Raw genomic sequence first — 24,720 nt, forward strand, 5'->3', positions numbered from 1 at the left:
CTACGACGGATCCCCAGAAGATGGAGTGCACAGTGAGTGTAGTGTTTTTTATGCTTATTCTGTGGAGTAAAGTCTGGCTAATGCCATGTTGCACTAACTCATTGCGTGTGCGTAGATCCAGTCTGCGTTTGTCCGTGTTACGCAGTGACTGGAGCCAATAACTGTATCAATGTTGAGCGTGAACACAGTGATTCTGCGGTACTAATGCTCTCGTTATCAAAATAGAATGAACAAATGAAATGAAAATGAAAAATTATTTAGTTTGCGGGACAGCAGTTTATCATCCCACCCGCCCGCTCCCGCACTCTGCCGTCCCGCCCCCCTCCCGCGCCCGCAATGAGCTTTAAAAATAGGTGTGTTTAAGATGAGCGACGCGCTGCAGGCGGCTGCAGGCGAGCGGTGCATGCCGGTCAGAATCGCTCTGACGCCACCTGTGCGACGGTGCCCGTATTCTCGTGAGACCGAGGCGGCTGGAGCGCCTTGGGGAGGCGAGCGAAGTTGCTTTTCTCCGCCTCGCTCGGCTGGCTGAACTACAAAAGCCAAAGGGATTGTGGGAAATGAAGTGCCGTAAACACGTTTGCTGACAGAGGACTGACAGATGATTGGATATGAGTTGTGTTTAGATCGGAGACGTGTTGCCCTGACGCTCCGCAGCTCCTGCATCCTTTTTTCTCATCACCAAGATCTACTTAAATCTGCAGAAATGCTTCAGAGTCTTCATATTTGACAGAAAGTGCCAGTGTGTTCAACATATGGCCTACATTTTAAATATGCATACGTTTATTTTTCTAATCCTAAACTGTAAGAGGAGAGTCTGTCATTTTTGCTGTAGTGATGGGTCTGTCTGGTGTGTGGGAGAAGCAGAAATGTGTTCACAAACTTTTAAAATAGTTTTATTCCCAAACTTTCTAACAAACGCGAGACGCTGCGTGATCTGAGGCTCCTCTCTATTCTCGGGGCTGAGATGTGTCTGCCTTGATTAGAGGCGCCTTTCTCCGCCCTCTGACGCCACCGCCTGGTCTCGTCTGGAATCGAGGCGAGGCGCACTTCATCTTAAACACACCTAATGTGTCCCGCGCCGCACTGTTTTGCTTTGGGTCCCGCGAGTCCCGCGGGACTCCCGCGGGAGTGCAGGGCTCTAATTCAAAGTTCTCCTGATTGAGATTAAAAATCACATGGACGTTACCAAACGTATAACAAACAAAAAATCAATAAACCTAATCAACATATATGATGAATTGATCCATTAATGCTGTCATTTCCTTTTCTGTTCAATTGGTGCTCTTTTATTTTTACTTTTTGTTTTGCTTTCTTTTATTATTTTGTGTTTTTTTGTACTCCCATGTCTCTGTCATAGAGCTACAAAAATGGAACATGTAAAATGCTATTTAAGTAATGTAAGGATAAACGAATCGAACATGAATATTTATGAATATAAGATGTAAATAATATGTATATATATATATATATTTATATATGATTTAATGTAAAAAAATAAAATAAAAATAAAATAAAATAAATAAACTCGAACACCGTCTTCAACTGGCACTGCCCTCACTCAGGAGGAGCAGGGTGAGCAGAAACAACCGTGAGAAGAGCTGACGTTGAATATCAGGTGAGCTTTTATATTAACGCAGGATATAAAGAGGTACATACATACATACAACACACTCGTAGCCACATGTACAGTGCATTAGCAGAGCGCCTTTCATTATGCATGTTACTTCTTTATATACACATTACATGTAATTCCAGCAATGCGAAACTATAGGGAGCATAGCTGTTGTTTATTTGAATGGTGAATGGTGGGCAAACAGCTATTTTTTCCATGCATGAAGAGCTGTTTGAATAGATCACAGATCTTTTATAGCGCAGATCTTTTTTACAGAAGCAATGCTCTATTTGTGAACATTGTTTTGACCCATCATAGAACTATTATTATCTGCTTAATACATTTGCATTGCCCACCAGAGCCTCAAGCGTGACAACACAGCGATCCCCCTCCATAGATTTTACTTGAAGTGAGTTGGGAAGTGATCCTATTACAATTATTGCTATGTTTTTGTTTTTAAACGACAGGCTTAGAGTCAATCCTCTGGCAGTAACAGCTCAGTAAGGCCACAATAATTTATTTCCTATTGATCTGATTACATATATTTCCACATCACTAAGCTATAATTTGCACTATAGTTGTAAAAAAAATATGTATATACCTAAATAAAAAAAAACCTAAAATAGAAATTGATGTTTTGTCCTAGTGTCCCTACTTTGGTATTTTTATTAGTCAAAGTTGTATATTTGTGATTTGTATTTTCTCAGCAAAAGAGAAGTTTGGCATTCTCAGTAACAGCGTGTATCTCATGGATGATAGTGGGACAGAGGTTGATGAAGATGTGTTTGCTGATATTGTAGAAGCAAACCCGAATATGACTTGGACAATTGTTGATTCCCTCTCAGTCCCAGGCAAGAAAAAATATATATATATTTTAGTACACTGCACAACAACTTTATGTAAAAGCATTGTCCATGTTTTTCTTTCTCCATTTCAGATTCACCTGCTTCATCTTCCTGTACAGACACCCTGTCTCTCTCATCACGGTCACCTGAGTCTGATCATTACTTCACATCACCAAAGCGGCTGAGGGTTGATGACAATTCCATAGAAGCGAAAGAGGTGAGATTGTATTCTGCATTTTGTGTACTTTGTGTGTTTAGTTGGATGATAATTTGATCACTTTTTTGAATACTTTTCTTTTGCACTTTTTGTTTAAAGCTTGTCAAAACGCTTTTGGAATCAAAGGCTGGAGGAGAAAGAATACTCCAGGAATACCAGCCAGTCCAAAAAGATAACGGATCAAGTATGTCGGAAGCTTGTCAATATGGTCGTCGCTGATATGATGGAGAAGTACGGGTATGCATAATGCTTTTTTATGTACAGAATTTCTAGAAAACATTTAACATTTTGAGAGATTTGAAATATTAATGGTGAAGTAAATTAAATTAAGATTGTTTATTATCAATTCAGGAGCGCTCCACCTATGGACATTCGAACCAGATACGCTGTTGGCATTGTTGCACCTTTCCCTTTTCTTAAAGATCCCTACTCCCAAAAAGGATATGTGAGTAGACATTTTCAGACAGTACATTTTATGAAAAAATTAAACAACATTGAAAAAAAGGAGATTTAAATATGTCATAAACAACATCCCTGTTCTGTTTCTTTGACGCAAGCAGTAATGAGGGGTACATCGCTTGGAAGTTAAAGAACATGCAGAGGGAGCAAAGCCTTGGCAGGAGGAGCAGCAGCTCTACCAACACTAAAGAAAAGGGACCAGAGGTTGAAAGAGTGGTGGCTACAGCTGAGCAGTTAGAAGGGGACCAGTGTTTGGAGGCCATCTCTCTCCTGAAGCACAGCACAGACACCGAACAGATCTTCATGAAAATGAAACAAACATTCCAGTACAGCCAGACACTGATTCATAATCCTGAGAAGTCTAGCATCGTGTTCACAGTCTTTTCCTTGACACAGTGGGATTGGTGAGTTTTATATTTTAGTTATGTTTAGTTGGAACAAATAGTCACTGTGTCTCAAATCTATCCTCATCTGCCATGTGATTTCTTTTTCTCCCATAGGTCCAACAAGACTTCCAGCTGCTGTTTGGAGACGAGACCGTGTCAAAATTGTTGGAAAAGTGGGGGACGTCACTGAAAACTAAAATTATCCTAGAAGCAAACAACATCACCAAAACTCCCATGCTTGAGTCTCTGATCCATGCTGCTGAGGGGAATCCAGATGAAGATGTTTCGAGTAAGTTAACAATCACAATCACATTTTGTTCATGTTCAACTGTTCAATCATGAGTGATTAAGTAAAAATGTATATTATTAAGGCTGGGACAGTGACATGGCCTCCCTGCTGCTGATGGTTTTTCTTCTGTCTCCTGCGCCTGGTGGGAAAAAGAGACCTGCGAAGATCAGTGTACGGGAAGCTGTAGATCGTGTTGTGAAGTTTCACAAGGTCAGTGGCATAAGTTTGTACCAATGTTGGTCTCACAGCATTTCAGGTTGACTGCATCTTTTATAACCCTACTGTTTTCTCAGTCAATTCTTAAAGTGCCCAATGCGTGTACATTCATCACAAATGACGCTCAGTTTCTTAAGTTTTGATGTAGGCACACACTCCTAAGTTGTAGGACTAGGAAATGGTAAACGGTCACAATTGGTAAATGACACCACTGTCGTCCCATTAAATGTATATATTATACATTTTGTGCAAATTTCCCTGCTCTAACGCGCTGTACCTTTAAAGGAGCTATATCATGCTATTTTAGCCATTCCAAAGTTAAGTATAGGCATTTATATGATATATTGTACCTTTACCACTATGGAGCACTCATTTTTGTGATAAATATAAGTGTTTTCTGGAGGTATTTTTCAAACCCGGAGACACAACGCTTCGATTCAGTTAACTCCGCCCCCTCTCTCCGCACATACAACTTTATAATAAAATAAATAAACAGCAATAAGTGAAATTGCTTCACGATGCAGTTATACGGAGTTGTCATCTGCAACACAGCTTCATAAATGGCTAACACACATGCTAATATGCTAACACACAAACTAACCCGCGTTTGGATTGACTCACCGCTCTGCTCCATCGCTGTTCACATAGTGGGACTCGCGTTGGTTATAAATGTTAATCCACTTTGGTTCTGGCGAAAGTTCACCAAACATCCATCAGAGACAGTCACAGAAAAACACTATTTTGGCTGATAGTCGCTGAATCCCGGAGAAAAAAAACAGCTGAGTGGCCTCTTCCTGAAAAAGGTTGAATAAACTCCGTAGCCAAACGCGCTTCTTTTTCTCCGTGACATTATCTTAGTTAAGAATAAAGAACAGGTGTGTCCAGAGTAGGTAACGAGCTCCATCTTCAGCTGCAGCGCAAACATGACGTCTGACCTGGAAGCACCTCGGGCACATCCTTTTTATTTTTTTAATTATTTTTTATATTTTTTTTTCCCTCTTTGTTTCTCTCTTACGACAGAAATAATGAAAAAGCTGTTTTACAAATTAAAATCTGTCCGTAAGCATAGAATTAAGACATTACATTACAGACGTCGAGCACTTCCGTTCCGCTGTGACGACACAACTGAACACTCAGTCGTTCACCAGGAGAGGGAGGAGCAGCTGCTCAGAGAGCAGGATTCAGGAGGATTACTGAGAGCTGCGTGAATGAAGCCACAAACCACTCTGGGGTGTTTTTGATAAGGACATAGCATAACAACATGGCTAAAAGCTCCAAAAAGTCGATTTTGCATGATATAGGTCCTTTAAGGAACAGCTCCTCACGTCACTGCTGCCTCCCAATGACATGCGCACTGCTGCCTCAGGTGGTCAGTTCGCAGAGGGAGCGGTAGGAGTGAGACGGCAGGCCTCAGACTTTTGTGTGTTTCATTGAATTGTGTGCGTTTATGAATCTGTAAGTATGCTGACTGTATGTACAATTGTTACTACTCATTCTGTGTGTGCAATAGCATTTATAGAGGCAACTTCATATATATTTGTACCTTTGCTAAGTTCAATTGTTTCGCCTCACTCTGTCCGCCATTACGCACGAGGGCCGAAGTCATAAATCCCATGTCAGCATTGCGCAGCCCTTTGGCGCCCTCTTGCGGATTTACAACGCAACAGACAAATTTCATCAATTATATTCGTGTGCTTATATAAATGCAGTTAAATAACATTTTGATATGTTAATTGCCCATGTTATATTGCAATACGTTTATTTGACATTGTTTAATGGATAACACATTCTAATTGCATTTATTTTTGTTCTTTTATAGGTGACCACACACACACACACACACACACATTCACATGCCAACAGACTTTATATATATTTCACCTGTCTTGACACACCCAGCTACCTACCATTGCTCAGATACACCCTGCTACAACTCATCTGTACTGTACCTTCATTGTGGACATCATTAAAGACAAACTTAACCCTTTGGATCTGCTGCAGTCTTTCTGACCGAAGACTTAGGCCAGACTAGTGTAGACCCAGTAAACATCAACAATATTTCACAAGTGGTCCTTCGAGCCGGATCTACACGAGCTGTGCGCCATGGCAACATCCAGAGATTTCTTCGATGAGCAGCTTCCGCCAAGTCCCCGTCCCAGCAGAGTGCGGCGCATTCCCGGACATCTGGAGGACTTTGAGCTAAGTTACCCATTAACACGTCTTCAGCCATCCACAGGAATACCAGTATTACCACCTCTACTAAACTATGTTGCACAATTAAGTCCAGATAGATTGTCTACATGTTCTGCACCTGCCTACCAGTCTGCGGGGAATACAGAGGACACAATGCAGCGTTTAAAGGCACGCTGGCAGGCCATAAGCCAACAGATGAGAGCGTTGGAAACGGAGATGGGTAGCGTCCGATTGACCTCATATCCACAGAGTGCTTTCGCTCGACATCAATATCCCTACAGCTTTGAGAGAGAGCCGCAGCAGTTCAATAGTCTCCCTCAGTTAGAGAGAATCAACCCAGAAGTAAGATCTCCACTTCGCTCACAGGAACAGGTTTTTCCGCTCCAACCTCTTCAGCGTCTGTCTACACCACAAGTACAGAATTTACCACATGTACCTCCTGTACCAACAGCATACCCCCTACAGCTTCTACCTCCTGCACCTTTTCAGCAGCAGCCTCCTCCAGCAGTGGGTCTGGTTTCAGCACCAAGGACAGCTCCTGTCCCCCCTGCAGTGCTCACAGCTCCACTCACACTCCTAGCAGTTCAAGCTCAGCCTATTCACCTTATTCCGGAGGCTCGCGTGGGCACCGCCATGAATTGTGCCCGCCCCTTTTCTCCTATGTGTTAACATGGGACTGGAGAAGTCCGCATAAAATCAGTCACTACACGAAAACAAAGCCCTTTTCAGGCCGCACAGAGAAGCGCTGCAGTGTTGACATGTTGGTGCAAATGAACATTGGCCATTTTACACAAATCAATCGACTAAACATCAGATTTGAGCGGAGAATATTTTCCCTCGTTCTCCGTTAAAATGAACGGGCTTCACGCTCGACCGGAAGTGTCTGGAAAAAGAGGTGCCGAGACAACGCAAAAAGTGGCAAAAGTGGGCGGGGCGGAATAAGGTGAATAGAGCCTCAGTTTAACTGGCCTCCGCCACTGTCTCCTGTAGATTATGCTACAGCTGCTATGCTGCCACCCCTGTATGCACCTCCAGGCGCAACCACACAGCCTGTAGTTGGCCCTACTGACACTATAAACAGTGGACCCTGGTACAGTCAGTACTATACCGTACCAGGCACTTCTCAAGCTGTACCACCGAGTGTATACCCCTCTGCATATACCTCCTATGCAGTACAACCTCCTGCAGCACCTGTCAGCCAGCCTCCTCAGCTCCCTGCCAGTGTTAATGTATCTAACATGATGGAGATGGCTATTGCATCATCATTTGGCATCCCCAAGCCAAAGCTGTCCATCTTCAGCTCAGGTAAAGAGAGTGACTTCCTCATGCTGAAGAAAGGTTTAGACAGTGTGCTCGCACCCCACAGCCATCTAACAGAAGATTACAAATATCAAGTTCTTCTTGACCACTTGACATTCCCTGCAGCAGTCCAGATTGCCAAGAGGTATATTAACAGTACCACTCCGTACACCAGTGCCATTACTGCCCTTCAGCTGAGGTATGGCCAGCCCCGACAGTTGGTGCAGGGAGAACTCAAAGCAATCATGAATGCTCCCCCAGTGAAATCAGGTGACTATCAGGGCATTGAGGATTTTGCTGCTGCAGTGGGCACCCTGGTTGGCATGCTTAGTACTAAGGCCCCTCATCATCAGAGCTGGGTTGTGGATCCCACGTGGACACCTTGCTCACCAAGCTACCTCCCAACTTTAGAGACTCATTTGCTGAGCATTGCTTTAATAGGGGAATCATACAGAGCGGCAGTGAAAAGACCTACACTCTACCGGACTTATCTGAGTGGCTTGAACGTAAAGTACAAACTCTGCAAGTGTCACGCCGGCTAGGTACAGACTCCACTGAGTCTAGCAATGCAGACGTCAAGGAGAGAAGGAACAGAAAACAGCGGAAAGTCCACTGCAGTGCTACTTGGAAGTAACCAAAGTGCTGAGCCGCCTGTTACACAATCAGCTCATCCTCCACTCCAAACCAAGAAGCGGGAAAGATTCAAACTCTACTGTCCATACTGCAATAACCAAGAGCACTATTTAAATGCATGTGCAGATTTCACTAAGCTCACAAGTGAAGCCAAAGCAGGTTGGATCAAGGAGAAGAGGAAATGCTGGAAATGTGGCAGAGGACATGGGCCAGACAACTGCACACTCAAGAAGCCCTGCTCCACATGTGGCGAACAACACCTCCCTGTACTACATGAAGTAGCCCTCACTGAGAATATACTGCCTGTGAGTACATCCCCCAATGTTGTTTACATTGACCAGGCCACTCACTCAGGCAAAGTGATGTTAAAAGTTGTCCCTGTACGCCTCCATAACGGGAGAAAATACATGGACACATACGCTGTATTGGATGACGGCTCAAAGCGTACTATCATCCTGCCAGCAGCTGTCCGCCAGCTGGGCCTCTCCGGGCAAGAAGAAGTCTTATCCCTGAGAACTATCAGACAGGAGATAGTACATTTAAAGGGAGCTACTGTGTCATTCAAAGTGTCAACGAAAACAAAGAAGTTGCAGAAATACAACATTGGTAATGCTTTCACAGCTTCTGAGTTGAACCTCGCGGAGCAGTCCTGTTCAGCTGAGCGCCTGCAGAGAGGTTATAACTACCTAAAGGACCTCCCTTTGCCATCCTCCGATAGAGTCAAGCCCATGGTCCTGATCGGGTCAGATCACCCGCACCTAATCACACCTAAGCAGCCTGTGAGAAGCGGTCCCATAGGTGGTCCTGTGGCTGTGTGCACCGCCTTGGGATGGGCAGTGCAGGGACCAGCCAACTTTCTACAGCAGCCTCCGCGAGAAAGTAGTTGCTTACACTTATCAGTTTTGTCCCCCTCAGAAGAGCTGCATCAGCATGTGGAGAGACTCTGGCAAATTGACACGCTGCCATTTCGCTCACCCAAAGAGGCCACACGCTCTGGAGAAGACAAGGCAGCCCTAGAACAACTGGAGCAGAAAAGCGTGAGGGTCACGGTAGATGGTGCAAGTCGCTATGCTGTGTCACTCCTGCGTAGAAAGAATTCTCCACTCTTACACGCTTCACCCAATGCTGTTATGCCTCTTCTTAGAGCCACCGAGCGCCGTCTCTCACACAATCCAGAACAGCTGTCAGTCTACAATGAGGAAATGCACAAACTGATTAAAGCTGGTTACACTGTGAAAATCAGCACAGAAGAACTTGAAAGCTCAGAGGAGTCATGGTTCTTGCCACACCATCTTGTATTCCACAATAGCAAACCCAGTATTCAACTGCTCCTTTGTGCACCAGCAAGCCTGCCTCAATAGTAACCTCCTTCCAAGGTTCAACTTTATTAATGTCCCGAAGGAAATTATTATGCAGCAGGAGTCCACACATAATAAAGCAAAAACAAACAAATAAAACACAGTGAGACAACAATTGTGCTTGGGACAAAGATCATACAGTCACAGCATCATCAGTCACACAATCAGAATAAGATCAAGTAAAGCCTAATTTGCAGCAGCTTCACTGAGCAACATATGATCATTTACCTTCGCAACAGCCTCTGGAATAAAAGAGGCCCTGGCCCGACGAGTTCGAGTACAGGGCATTCTTAGCCTGCGTCCGGAGGGGAGTAGGTTAAACTCCTTAAAAAGCGGATGGTCCGGACACTCCATTATCTGTTGGGCTTTACGTACAACCCTTTGGCTGTAAAGGTCATGTAAAGGTCATGCAGCTGAGTCTGCTGTGCACCAATGATTTTACATGCTACTCTGACCAACTTCATCAAACAATTTTTGTTGGTCACAGAAAGAGCCCCAAACCAAGATACAAAACAAAATGTTAAAACTGACTCAATAAAAGACTGGTAAAAGATGAGGACATGAGGACATTACAAACTCTAAATGAATTCATTTTTCTTAAAAAGAAGAGTCTTTGCTGCACTTTTTTGCAGATGGCGTCAGTGTTAGACTCAAAGCGCAAGTCCTTGTCAATAATAGTCCCGAGGTACTATTATTCGCAGACTACTTCAACCGGTTTTCCCTGGATCACAGTGTTGGTGCCACTAGGGGGCGCCTTGCGGAAATCTATCAACATGTCCTTGGTCTTTGACACATTGATAGACAAATGAAATTGTTCACACCAATCAATAAAACCATCAGCGATAGGTCCATGGGCGCTCTTGCTGTTTGTTAAAAGACTCACAATGACTGTGTCATCTGCAAATTTCAGAAGATGCCTGTTCCCATACACACTTTTGCAGTCATTGGTATATAAAATAAAAAGCAAAGACGATAAGACGCAGCCTTGAGGAGATCCAGTGGAGGAGAGCATTTTGGAGGACACAACCCCATTCACTCTTACACACTGTGATCTGAGTGACAGGAAGTTCACAATCCAGCCAACAAGATTAAAATCCAAATTAAAAAGAGAAATCAGCTTCTCTGCCAGTAGGTAGGGCTGGATTGTATTGAAGGCCGAAGAGAAGTCTATGGACAGCAGTCGTGCGTGGCTTTTGGGGGCTTCCATATGCTGCACTAAAAGATTTAACAAAGTCAGTGTGGCATCCTCCACTCCTCTTTTTGCCCTGTAAGCAAACTGCATTGGGTCCAACTTATCCTGCACCTGATTTAAGACCTGCTGCTTAACTAATTTTTCCAGGGCCTTCATAACCAGTGAGGTAAGCGCCACAGGTCTATAGTCATTCAGGACCCTTGGACGGCTACATTTGGCAACAGGAACAATAGTGGCGTGTTTCCAATCTTCCTGGTCCCACACTGGGCTCTTCTCTTCTCGCAGTGCTCCTGAGATTCCGGGAATATGCCGTAGCCATCAGCGGAGACATACATGGCATGTTTCATCAGGTGCGTCTTCTCCTACAAGACCAGCCACTACTAGCGTAGCCCTGATGTTTACGAGTGGCGTGTGCTGCCATTCGGCACGACTTGCAGCCCGTGTTGTGCCATATATGCACTACAGCGTCATGTCCAAGACTACAGTGAAGGTAATGAAGATTTGGTTTATTCAGTATTGCAGGCATTCTATGTAGACAACTGTATCCAGTCACTCCCCTCACAAGACCAGGCCAAACAGCTCATTGACAGACTCAGAGCCCTGCTTGCTAATGGAGGCTTTGACCTTAGACAGTGGTCCTGTAATATGCCTGACGTCATCTCTCATCTGCCCACCGAAGCCAAGTCCACCAGCTGTGAGCTGTGGTTGTCTGCGCACAAGGAAGACCCCATGGAGTCTACTCTAGGCCTGCAGTGGAACTGCAGCACAGACACCCTGAGCTACAGACACAGAAACATTCCACCTGCTGAACCCACTCTGAGGTACGTGTACCGGGTGCTTGCAAGCCAGTACGACCCACTGGGCTTTCTTATCCCCTACACAACACGTGCTAAAGTGCTGGTCCAAGCCCTGTGGAAGAAAGGCAGAGAGTGGGACGAGCCCATAACAGATGAACTCCTCCCTGTTTGGCATGCCTGGGAGAGTGAACTACCACAGCTACAGCAAGTCACAATTCCAAGATGCTACACTGCAGCTATTCCAGCCAGCAACCCAGTTGACCTGCACATATTCACTGATGCCTCAGAGAGAGCCTACGGTGCCGTTGCCTACCTTAGGGCGGAGCATAAGACCACCATGGCAGTGCAGGTAACATTTGTTTTGGCCCGGTCACGTGTTGCACCAAAGAAGCAGCTGTCCATTCCCCGCCTAGAGCTATGCGCTGCCCTGTCTGGCGCCCAATTAGCCAAGGTCCTGCAAACAGAGCTGACACTGCCCATAAGAAATGTAACACTGTCGACTGACTCCACTACCATCCTCCACTGGATCCAGTCAGAGTCCCAGCAATACAAGGTGTTCGTGGGGACACGCATTGCTGAGATACAGGAGCTAGTAGGAGCAGACCCCTGGCGGTACGTGCCTACAGAGGAGAACCCCGCCGATGATATCACCCGGGGCAAACAGCTCAGAGACTTGTCCAAACCCAACCGCTGGACGTGTGGGCCTAATTTCCTCAAACAGCCACCGGATGAATGGCCAGTCACGCCGGCTACCACATCAACTGAAACAGCTGAGACACGTGTGAGCTTCTGTGGTAATATCGAGACTGCCACGCCTGCATCTCCCGACCCAGCTCAGTACAAAACCTGGTCCGAGCTGATCCAAGCCACATACCTGTCCCTCCACGGGGCGGCGGCTCCTCCAATGACTGCTACAGATCGCATTGAGACAGAAGTCATCATTCTCAAGCGAGCGCAGGAGGAGAGCTTTCCTGCAGAGTTAGCTGCTCTGCAGGCAGGTAAGTCACTCAATACTAACAGCCGTCTGCTTTCTCTTTGTCCAGAGTATGACAATACTGTGAGCCTGATTCGTGTTGGTGGTCGGCTGAGGAAGGCAGAAGGGCTACAGGACACCATTCACCCTATTGTCCTGGCACCAGACCACCCTGCCACCCGGCTGCTGATACAAGACTACGACCACCAGCTGCTCCACCCGGGTCCTGACCGTGTGTTTGCTGAGATGAGGCGGACATACTGGATTCTTCGCGGTCGACAAGCTGTGAAAAAGCATCAGCTGCACAGAGTGCCAGAGATGGGGCAACAAACCCACTGTTCCACGCATGGCAGACCTCCCCGCTTCACGCCTCCGTCTCCAGAAGCCACCCTATTGGTCAACTGGGGTGGACTGTTTTGGGCCCTATATAATCAAAATAGGCCGCAGACAGGAGAGGAGATGGGGCATTATCTTTAAATGCCTTACTACAAGGTGCGTACATCTTGACCTTCTATGCAGCATGGACACAGACTCCTTCCTCCTCGCCTTGCGACGCTTTGTGGCCAGAAGAGATAAACCATACGAAATCCTCTGTGACAGGGCCACTAACTTCCGGGGTGCAGACAGGGAACTGCAGAGAGCATTTGAGGCGCTTGAGCCAGCCCTGAAGGAGCAGTTAGCTGAGCAGAGTATCACCTTCAAGTTTAATCCGACTCTTGCACCTCATTTTGGAGGCATTTGGGAGAGGGAGATAAAGTCAGTTAAAGCTGCATTGCGAGTTGTTCTCAAAGACAGAGTTCTCCCTGAGGAAGTACTGCTCACTGTGCTGATAGAGGTGGAGGGCATTCTTAATTCGAAGCCCCTTGGCTATGCCACTTCAGACATTGCAGATCCTGACCCCATAATGCCTAATCTCCTGCTGATGGGGCGGCGGGATGCATCCCTGCCACAAGCTGTTTATGGTAGCAGTGACCTGATCGGACGTTGCCGTTGGACACATAGCCAAGTCTTAGCAGATCACTTCTGGGTTCAGTTCACCAGAAACTACCTCCCTAATCTTCACCAAAGGAGGAAATGGTGCACTTCCACTCCGGACCTCACTACAGACCAGGTAATCATGGTGATTGACCCACAACTGCCCAGGGCACGATGGCCCATTGGACGCGTCACTAAGGTGATCCTCAGCGACGACGGCAGGATCCGCGCTGCTGAAGTGGACATTAAAGGGACAACCTACACCCGGCCGGTAGTCAAACTCATCTCTTTGCCAGAAATGCCAGAGGACTGAGGACTAGAAAGCAGGGACATTTGGGACTTACTACAAATTCACCGACGTGATTTGGGGGCGGCTGTGCAAATTTCCCTGCTCTAACGCGCTGTACCTTTAAGGAACAACTCCTCACGTCACTGCTGCCTCCCAATGACATGCGCACTGCTGCCTCAGGTGGTCAGTTCGCAGAGGGAGCGGTAGGAGTGAGACGGCAGGCCTCAGACTTTTGTGTGTTTCATTGAATTGTGTGCGTTTATGAATCTGTAAGTATGCTGACTGTATGTACAATTGTTACTACTCATTCTGTGTGTGTAATAGCATTTATAAAGGCAACTTCATATATATTTGTACCTTTGCTAAGTTCAATTTCTCTTGCGGATTTACAACGCAACAGACAAATTTCATCAATTATATTCGTGTGCTTATATAAATGCAGTTAAATAACATTTTGATATGTTAATTGCCCATGTTATATTATAATAAGTTTATTTGACATTGTTTAATGGATAACACATTCTAATTGCATTTATTTTTGTTCTTTTATAGGTGACCACACACACACACACATTCACATGCCAACAGACTTTATATATATTTCACCTGTCTTGACACACCCAGCTACCTACCATTGCTCAGATACACCCTGCTACAACTCATCTGTACTGTACCTTCATTGTGGACATCATTAAAGACAAACTCAACCCTTTGGATCTGCTGCAGTCTTTCTGACCGAAGACTTAGGCCAGACTAGTGTAGACCCAGTAAACATCAACAATATTTCACACATTTGAATTTAGAATTTTCCTTTATCATACATTTACTGCATATTTATCATAATTTTCAGTTGCCAATTACATAAAATAGAATATATATATTTTTTTTTAATTAAAAAAAGAATTCTATTAATATTTGTTATTTTTTTATAGTCTGGCCGCAGCCTGGAGGAGGTGACTGGTGCAGACAAAGGGAGACAGCCATTTATCCTGGCAGTTGGATCATCAAGAGATGGCATGCATGACTACTACATTGCGGTGGATGGACAACTCCTTCCTTGCAAGGCTAAGTCATCCCTGTCTGCCTTTGATGAACTTTTCAAAACACATTATGTGTTTGGCATCTCTTATGACCAGGCTCTGAACAACATGTACACATTTGTACAAACCACAATCTACAACATTGATGTTGGGCTTTGTCATGAAAGCCCAAGGGTGAAGGACATGAGATCAAAGGTCTTGTGCTAAGAGCATTCAAACATGGGTCTTCGGTGTTTTGTATGCAAGCAAACATTAAGTAATGTAAAGGAATTGGTTCGACATCTCAAGTTTTTGCATGCGTTTTATCCTGGCATAAAGTTTCTTCTGACCTGTGATCAAAGTGGTTGTCATCAGAAATTTCAGACATATTCAGGCTTTAGGAAACATCTTAACACAAAGCATTGCAATGGCAATCTAGATGATAATGATAGCAATGATGATGAAGAGCCAATCCCTCCTTCAGCTGCTGTTTGTGATCAGCATAATTTGTCATCTAGTTGTCTAATAGAACACGCAGAATGTTCAACTAGTGCTGCAAGTCACAGAAAAAATACCCAAGACATGTGTGCATCCCTTATTGCAAAACTTAAAAGCAGTGGTGTGCCAACTACAGTTGTTACATCAGTTTTTGAGAATATGGAGGAGCTTGTACATGAAGTACACTCAAATATAAAACACGATGTTGCAAACTTATTCCCCAATGATACAAATACACAGGCAACATTAAGCATTTTTTTTTGAGACCCTTGAAAATCCATTTACACATGTAAATACAGAGACAAAATGGAAAAAGTACTTTCATGACAAGTGTGGCATGGTGGAGCCAGTTGAGATCCCACTTGGTGTGAGGTATGACATTAGAAGGAATAGGGCTTCAGGCAGATATGACCAAGTTCCTGTGACAGATAAATTTGTGTATGTCCCCTTGCTAGAAACTTTAAAGTTTATATTTTCAAACAAAGAAATTAGAAACTACCTTGTTCAATCTTGTGAACAGAGTGATGTTTATAGAGATTTTTGTAATGGCACATACTTCAAAGAGCACCCCCTTTTCTCTCAGAAAATTAATTCTCTTCAAATACAGTTATTTTTTGATGAATTTGAAACGGCAAATCCACTTGGGTCAAAGCATGGCATCCATAAGATTGGTAGTATATATTTTATTTTAAGAAATTTTCCCCCAAAGATAAATTCTGCCCTGATGAACATTCATCTTGTTTCACTTTTTCATAGTGACGATGTAAAAAAGTATGGATTCAATGCAATACTAGAGCCGCTGATGCATGATCTAAAAATTCTTTAGGACAATGGAATTGAGGTTCCTTTCTCTGATGAACCTCTACATGGGACAATTTGGGATTGCACACACTTCTTGGATATGTTCAGTCCTTTAGCGCAATTTTTTTTTGCCGTTTTTGCTTAGCTGATAAGAATACTTGCCAAACTGTTTTCTGTGATGATGATGCAAGCATAACATTACGCAGTAGAGAACTACATGCTCAGCATTGCAAGGACATTGAAGAAGACCCTGCTCTTCCCTCCTCCTTTGGAGTCAAACAAACATGCTTACTTAATGAGTTAAAGTACTTCAATGTCTCTGAAAATTATGCTGTTGACCTAATGCATGATATACTAGAGGGCGTAGCACAACTTGAGATAAAGCTGCTTTTAGGCTACTTTTTGGAGAATCATATGTTATCACAAGAGGATGTATGTAGAATAATCTACTCATACAATTTTGGCTATCTTGAGCGAAAAAATTGTCCAACTAGAATTAATTTGGAGCAAGCTGGAAATGGAATAGGACTAAATGCAATTCAGACACTTTGTTTGGTCCGTAATGTGCCCTTGATATTTGGAGATTTGGTACCAGAAGGAGATGAACATTGGCGACTATTACTGCTTTTATTGCAGATTATCAACATTATATTTGCTCCAATAATAACTATTGGCATGACTGTTTTCCTGAAGCATCTCATTGTTGATCATCACTGTCTTTTCAAAACGCTGTACCCAAATCGAAGATTAATCCCCAAGCATCATTTCATGATTCACTATTCCAGAGTCATTCGTAAAATCGGTCCTGTCCTTCACTTTTGGGTGATGAGGTTTGAAGCAAAACATCGTTTTTTTAAGAATACGGTCAAAAACTTTAAAAACTTAACAAAATATCTGGCCCAAACACACCAAATGGCTATAGCTTTCCACTGGGAATCATTGCCTTTTAAAAGTATCAACTGTGGACCCCTAAAATCAGTAAAGCTTGCCAACATGTTAAATGGTGAAATGGTTGCCGAAAGTCTGCATATTGGTATCGACTCTGAAGTAGATGTAGCCTCTTGGATCACTTGTTTTGGTACAGAATACCGTTCTGGCCTATTGGTTTGTTCAAAGCTAGAAAATGGCATGCCAGTGTTTAGTCAAATCAAAGATATTGTAGTAGTTGGAGAAGACCATTTCCTTGTAACAGAAGATTTTGAGACACTGGGTTTTGCAGCACATTTTCATTCTTACCATGTGCAAGAGATGAATGTCGATAATGTGTCATTGCTTAAAGTTGACCAACTGCGTTTTTTTAAACCTTTTGACTTGCAGACAACATATGGCTTTGACAAAAATGATCATTTTGTTGTTCCTGTTCATGTATTTTTATAATACAGTATGCCACCTAATGTTGTGTCTGAAGTAACCGCTGAATGAAGGTTCAATAAAAAAAAAAGTTTTAATGGAAAGAAATTTAAACTGACTGGTGTTAAACTGACTTTTTGTATTGGTACCATGTGCTTTAATTGTTTGTAAATTGTATATATATTTTTTTAAACTCTTATCAGTTGCTATACAACACTGAGTAAGATTCAGTTTTAGCAATTTTTAGTGTCCAATAAACACTAATTTGGAGTAAATATTAACACTCAGCACTTGTAATGCGACACCGAGCAAGATTAATTTTTAGTGTCCAATAAACACTAATTCGGAGTAAATTTTACCACTTTGCAGTTTCAATGCAACACCGAACAAGATTACATTTTAGCTCTTTTCGGTAGCCAATAAACACTTTGTTGGAATATATTTGAACTCTTTAAAGTGGCCACATAACACTGGGTTATAGTCATTGAAGTGCCAATGAGGGTACATTTTTACTCTTCACAGTGTTTAAATCTCAGTGTTTAAAAAAAACTCTATGGACAGTGTTAAATGTATTTGGATCCAAATAAACCCCAAAATTGGTGTTAAATGTAGTCTTAGCGGCACGGTAGCGCAGCGGTTAGTGCTCTCGCTTCACAGCTAGAAGGTCCGGGTTCGATTCCCACGAGGGACGGGGCCTTTCTGTGTGGAGTTTGCATGTTCTCCCCGTGTCTGCGTAGGTTTCCTCCGGGCACTCCGGTTTCCCCTACCACTAAAAACATGCACAATAGGCCAGGATGAATGTCGATTTTGCATAATACCCCCCCTTTAAAAGGGCTAGACGCAAGTTCGTAATTTTATACTCACTACTGCCACCTCAGGTCTTATGTGTAACTGCAGGTTCTATATTAAGCTCGTGCATGACGGCACTTCGGACCGAATGAACACCTTTTTAAGTGACAGTGCAGGATTCTAGAGGCAGTTGTGGTGAACATGTCTGGGCTCATTCTACACATTAGGACATGGCTGGAACATGTAGGGGGAGGAAAATACTTAATTTTAACATTTTTAAACTCTGTGTAGTCCCTTTAATATTCGCACAGGATTAAGAATCATGAAACTCACCGACTGTCGATGTGTCTTTTATCATTCACTGCCGATTGGACATATCACCATAGATATATATAAAAGCTAGATGTCTTAAGGCAAAGTCACTTCCGGCATAACGGGCGGCCATCTTGCCACAGGGAAGCTTTCTGGCTCAAGTAAGTGAGTGATCAGCACGAACACAAATCCTCATGTCTCGCTGAAATCTTGGCAGATTTACAAATGGTTTGGTTTCTTCCTATAATTCTGAATGCTGGAACATGTTGAAATGAAGATTTTACTTTTTTATTCATATGTTTGCAGTGTCACACCTACATCTCTGAGGTTTATAACAAATCAAAACGGTAAGAAAATCGGTAGAAAATAGAGCACATTATGGTTATTTTAAAGTACATGCTCCATAAAACACAATGGGCCAGATCTTGTGGTTCATAGCGCAGGCTGTAGAGAAGACGAGGACGCAGACGGATGGCGCTCCTTGCAATCTTCAGTGTCATACCTGGCGCAAAAAGTGGGCAGGACAGGAGGGGGGGACAGACTCGCATTGCGATGTTGTGGTGCCGCCCCCTCCCCATGCTTTCCCCAGACCTGCAGAAGGCGGTGGTTTGCGAGGGGGGGGGTTCTCTTTTACACGCGTAATATGCATGATGCAGCGCGCAATGTTTAATAAAGATTGAAGAAATAAAAGTGTCCCTCCGCTGCTGCAGCCACTCGCTGCAGATCCAGGATGAGCGGGCGGGACAGAGAGGCAGCAGCCTCGCACTGGACACCGTTCGAATGCGCAAAGTTACGAAATGTACAGGATTTAATTGATCAGAAACTATCATATTGGCTGCGGAGGAGTTGCAGAGTTATGCAGTAATTGCAAGAAAACTGTAGCGTATTGGAACATTTGCGCTACAGCTGCAGGACTCTTGGAGCGGCTGAATTGGAAAAGAAAAAAAAAGTTGCTATGCGCCCCCCTGAGCTGTGGCTACACACGGAGCATCATCAGGAGGTAAACACTGACACACAATGGAAATGTCACCTTAAAACGCAGATTAGACGTGGTGTTGTGGCACTTGAAGGCGTGTGTGGTTTATTTATGGAAAACTGTTGTTTTGGTCTTAGGGGTGTGCATGTTGATCTACTGTATCAAAGTAAACCCGTGCGTATCCTTCGCTCGAACAGACTTTTCAAGGCAATTTCGCTTTTGTTTTCAATTTGACATTGATTCTTAGGTAGAAGACAAGTCAGCGCGATGTAAAGCGGAGCATAATGTGAAGGTTGCCATAGAAGAGTAGCGCGAGTGCTGCTTGTAATGAACCACGCCTCAGTCGGCCTCTTTTTCTTAAATAACGCCCTCTCCCTAGAGGCGCAGCCTTTAGCGCAAAACCTGCGCCACATGCAAGATCGCGCGTGTACCGCGCTGCGTTTAGAGTTGCGCACGGACTGCGCCAGTCACAAGATCTGGCCCAATGTTATGAGTGAGCAAGCCCTGTGGCAAGATGGCCGCCGTGTGCCTTTATATATAGGCTACCTATGCATATCACTGGCAGGACTTCTTCTACAGCACCAGCTACTGATACCAAACGCGCCAAGCGCCCTCTGCTGGTGTTGCCAAGTATTGCATGTTACATTAAAACACAGTAAACCGAAAAAGTAATAATAAAATATTATTTATTATAATATTTTTATTTATTTATTAAATAAATACATCCGACAGACGGATCGGTGCGGCGTCAGCAGTGATGCGGTCGCTGTATCGGACTGTCGTGGTGAAGAGGGGGCAAAGCTCTCGATTTACCGAGTTTCCTCCGCAGGGAGTCTGGGCGCACCCTTCAAGATCGGGTGAGGAGCTCAGTTACCCGGGAGGAGCTCGGAGTAAAGTCGCTGCTCCTTCACGTCGAAAGGAGCCAGCTGAGGTGGCTCGGGCATCTGTTTTGGATGCCTCCTGGTCGCCTCCCGCAAGAGGTGTTCCAGGCATGTCCTAGTGGGACAAGGCCTCATGGAAGACCCAGGACACGCTGGTGGGACTATGTCTCCAAGCTGGCCTGGTGTGGCCTCGGGGTCAGAACAGCTGGAGGAGGTGTGTGTGGATCGGGAAGCCTGGGCATCTCTGCTGAGACTGCTGCCCCCGCGACCCGGCCCCGGAAAAAATGGATGGATGGATATTAAATAAATAAATAAAATATATTATTATTTATTAAAATAGCGAAAAGTAAACAATAATAAACAGTTTTTCATTTTAGTTTTATTACCTTAAAGAGTTTTATTGTTTTTTTTAAATTAATCTATAAAGTAAACACCTACCTTTAGAGGTGAATGTATGTTGTTTATTGTCCCTGTTGAAATAAATAAACAAACTAAAAATAAACTAATGCAGGCTAACAGACTCTAAAAAAGTCTCCCGGACGAGCTAACTGCTAACTGTCCGCATACGTTAGGATCAAATGCCGCTTCTCCTTTTTATTTCTATGCTCTGGCAGCTTCGAACATATTTGGTCAACATTGCTTTCATGTTATAGATTTCAATTTCAGATGGACAGTTCAAACAGTTTTTGAAAGTCCATCCATCCATTTTCTTCCGCTTTATCCGGGGCCGGGTCGCGGGGGCAGCAGTCTCAGCAGAGATGCCCAAACTTCCCGGTCCACACACACCTCCTCCAGCTGTTCTGGGGGGACCCCGAGGCCACACCAGGCCAGCTCGGAGACGTAGTCCCACCACCGTGTCCTGGGTCTTCCATGAGGCCTTGTCCCACTGGGACATGCCTGGAACACCTCCCGCGGGAGGCGACCAGGAGGCATCCGGAACAGATGCCCGAGCCACCTCAGCTGCTCCTTTCGACGTGAAGGAGCAGCGACTCTACTCCGAGCTCCTCTCGGGTAACTGAGCTCCTCACCCGATCTCGGAGGGTGCGCCCAGCCACCCTGCGAGGGAAACTCATTTCGGCCGCTTGTATTCGCGATCTTGTCCTTTCGGTCATTACCCAAATCTCATGACCATAGGTGAGGGTGGGAACGTAGATCGATCGGTAAATCGAGAGCTTTGCCCCGACTCAGCTCCCTCTTCACCACGACAGACCGATACAGCGACCGCATCACTGCTGACGCCGCACCGATCCGTCTGTTCATCTCACACTCCATCCGTCCCTCACTCGTGAACAAGACCCCGAGACACTTGAACTCCTCCACTTGAGGTAAGGACTCCCCACCGACCTGGAGAGGGGAAGCCACCTTTTTCCAGTGGAGAACCATGGCCTCAGATTTGGAGGTGCTGATCCTCATCCCGGCCGCTACACACTCGGCTGCAAACCGCCCCAGAGCAGCTGAAGGTCCTGGTTTGTTGAAGCCAACAGAACAACATCATCCGCAAACGCCAGAGATGAGATCCTGAGGCTCCCAAACCGGACACCCTCCGGCCCCTGGCTGCGCCTAGAAATTCTGTCCATAAAAGTAATGAACAGAAGCGGTGACAAAGGGCAGCCCTGGCGGAGACCAACACGCACCGGGAGCAGGTCTGACTTACTGCCGGCAATGCGAACCAAGCTCCTTCTGCTCATACAGGGAACGGACAGCCTTTAGCAGAGGGCCCCGGACCCCATACTCCCGGAGCACCCCCCACAGGGCACCACGAGGGCCCCGGACCCCATACTCCCGGAGCACCCCCCACAGGGCACCACGAGGGACGCGGTCGAACGCTTTCTCCAGATCCACAAAACACATGTGGACTGGTTGGGCGAACTCCCACGAACCCTCAAGCACCCGACGGAGGGTATACACTGCGTTCCAAATTATTATGCAAATGACATTTTTCTAAGATTTTCTAATTTGTCAACTCAAATGAGATTCAGCATAATTTTCAAGTCTTTAACTGGTAGAGGATCATTTAAATGTGGTGGAAAAAATCTCCTAGTGATAACAGTATTTTTTTCAAAAATAAATATAGTAAAAACCTGAAAATCCACTGTTCCAAATTATTATGCAACTCATCGTTTCAGTAAGGATTAAACAACGAGGAGCCGTGCATTCGACGGTTATAATGCACGACGCGGAGTCAAGAACACCACGACGCGCAGCGGAGTGGTTACTCCGCGAAGTGCATTATAACGTCTAACGCGGCTCCTCGTTGTTTAATCCGCTTATACCATGGTCCCACAAACGTAACATTTATAATAAGTATTTGTTTCATTTACTAAACTCACTAAATATGCCAGACCACCGGGACTATTTTATGCGGATTATTAGCCGGTCACTGAAGGCTCGTCTCAGAGCGAGTCATTCTCCGCAGCTATTACGAGGATCTCAGTCAGGCTCAACGAAACAACATAAGCACACGCTGCATCGCCAGAATCACAACACAACAGGACTAACCCGGCACTTTTCCGTGGAAGTAAACACCGATATGCGGCACTCATGGGCAGGAGTTATTTCACTTTTACGCTGTTTAACCTGAAGCTAGCTAGCTAGCTCAACCAGCTCAACTGTTTATGGAAACAGCTGCGGTGGAGTCGCTCACACCTGGGCCCCACAAACTGAAACTTTTATGATTGACTTTACTAATCCAGACAAATATGTTTAAATGCAGGATCATTATATGTACGCCTGAAAATCATGAATAGTGCCTTAACCGTTTTCAATAGAAATGTAAAGCTCATATTTTATTAACAGTAGCTAACCAAGCTGCTTACTCTCCTCTACTTCCCATTTATCAAACATTTTGTTTGGCCAAAAACGTTTAAATTAAACAAAATCCATCTCATACGTTCCTGTCAGTCACTAATTACGTGTTTATCTGATTCAGCTGTGTCATGCGTTGCTATGGCGATGCCCACAGAGGAGTGATATCCCAGTGTTTTAACTACCGGACTACGTGTGCGGTTATACGAAAATAATGCACGCTTGTTAGCCCCCACCAGCCAATCAGAATCGAGTATTCACCCAGACCATGGTATAAATACATTTTAAAGCTTGTAGTTAACTGAAAATGGTCCTTTGTTGAATTTGTAGCACTATGAGGTCATACTTACTGAAATCAGAAGCTATTTCAATCAAACAAATATTAACAGGTCAAGTTATATTTTACCATGTGAGCCCGTGTGTGAAGCAGCTTCAAAATTCTTAAATCCATTAAAATTGTGAGTTTTTGTAGAGTTTCTGCTTGGATTTCTTTGCAGGATGTTAGAATAGCCTCCCAGAGCTGCTGTTTGGATGAAAACGGCCTCCCACCCTCATAGAAGTTTTTTTTTGTTGAGGCTCCAAATGTTCTCAACAGGGTTGAGGTCAGGGGAGGAGGGGGTCCACATCATGAGTTTCTCTCCTTTTATGCCCATAGCAGCCAGTGATGCAGAGGTTTTCTTTACAGTATGACATGGTGCGTTGTCATGCATGAAGAGGATTTTGTTCGGGAAAGCACGGCTCTTCTTTATGTAGCATAGAAGACAGTGGTCAGTCAGAAACTCCACATATTTTTCAAAGGTCATTTTCACATCTTCAGGGAGCCTAAAAGGGCCTAATGGGGCCGACCTGCTCTCTCACTATGATTCTGGCCCAAAACATGACATTGTGGCCATTCACCAACTATCCACTACTCCATTGATTTGACCATCCAGGGCTACACGGCACTCATCAGTGAACAAGACTGTTTGAAAATGAGTCCTCGTGTATTTCTGAGCCCGTTGAAGCCGTTTCTGTTCATGAACATTCAATTAACAGTTTAGGGGAGGCCGGATAGAAGGTTTATGCACAACTGCAGCCTCTGGAGGGTCCTACACCTTGATGTTCGGGAGACTCCAGAGGCACCAGCAGCTTCAAATACCTGTATGCTGCTTTGTAGCATCTGTTCTCTTAATCTGATGTATTTGTCTGTCAGAAAACGTCCATATTGTGCCTTTATCTGCACAAACCCAAGTGTGCTCTGAATCATCCACAAATCTCTTATCAGTATGATGATTATGCTTAATCTTTCATGAAATATCGAAGGTTTTCATACCTAGACCAAGGCATTCAACTATTTCACGCTTTTCATCAGCAGAGAGATCCTTTTTCTTTCCCATATTGCTTGAAAATGATGATCTGCATAATAAAGTGGAACACCCTTTTTCAGTAGTTTTTCCCTTAACTGGGCTTAACCTGACAACTAATCATCCCAGGTCTCTGAGATTAATGTCAGTGATTCATAGAGCCCCAGGACACGATACCATCCATGAGTTTCATTATTATTGTTTTTTTTTTTA

Source organism: Gobius niger (assembly GCF_951799975.1).
Source record: "Gobius niger genome assembly, chromosome: 21".
Lineage (NCBI taxonomy): Eukaryota > Metazoa > Chordata > Actinopteri > Gobiiformes > Gobiidae > Gobius > Gobius niger.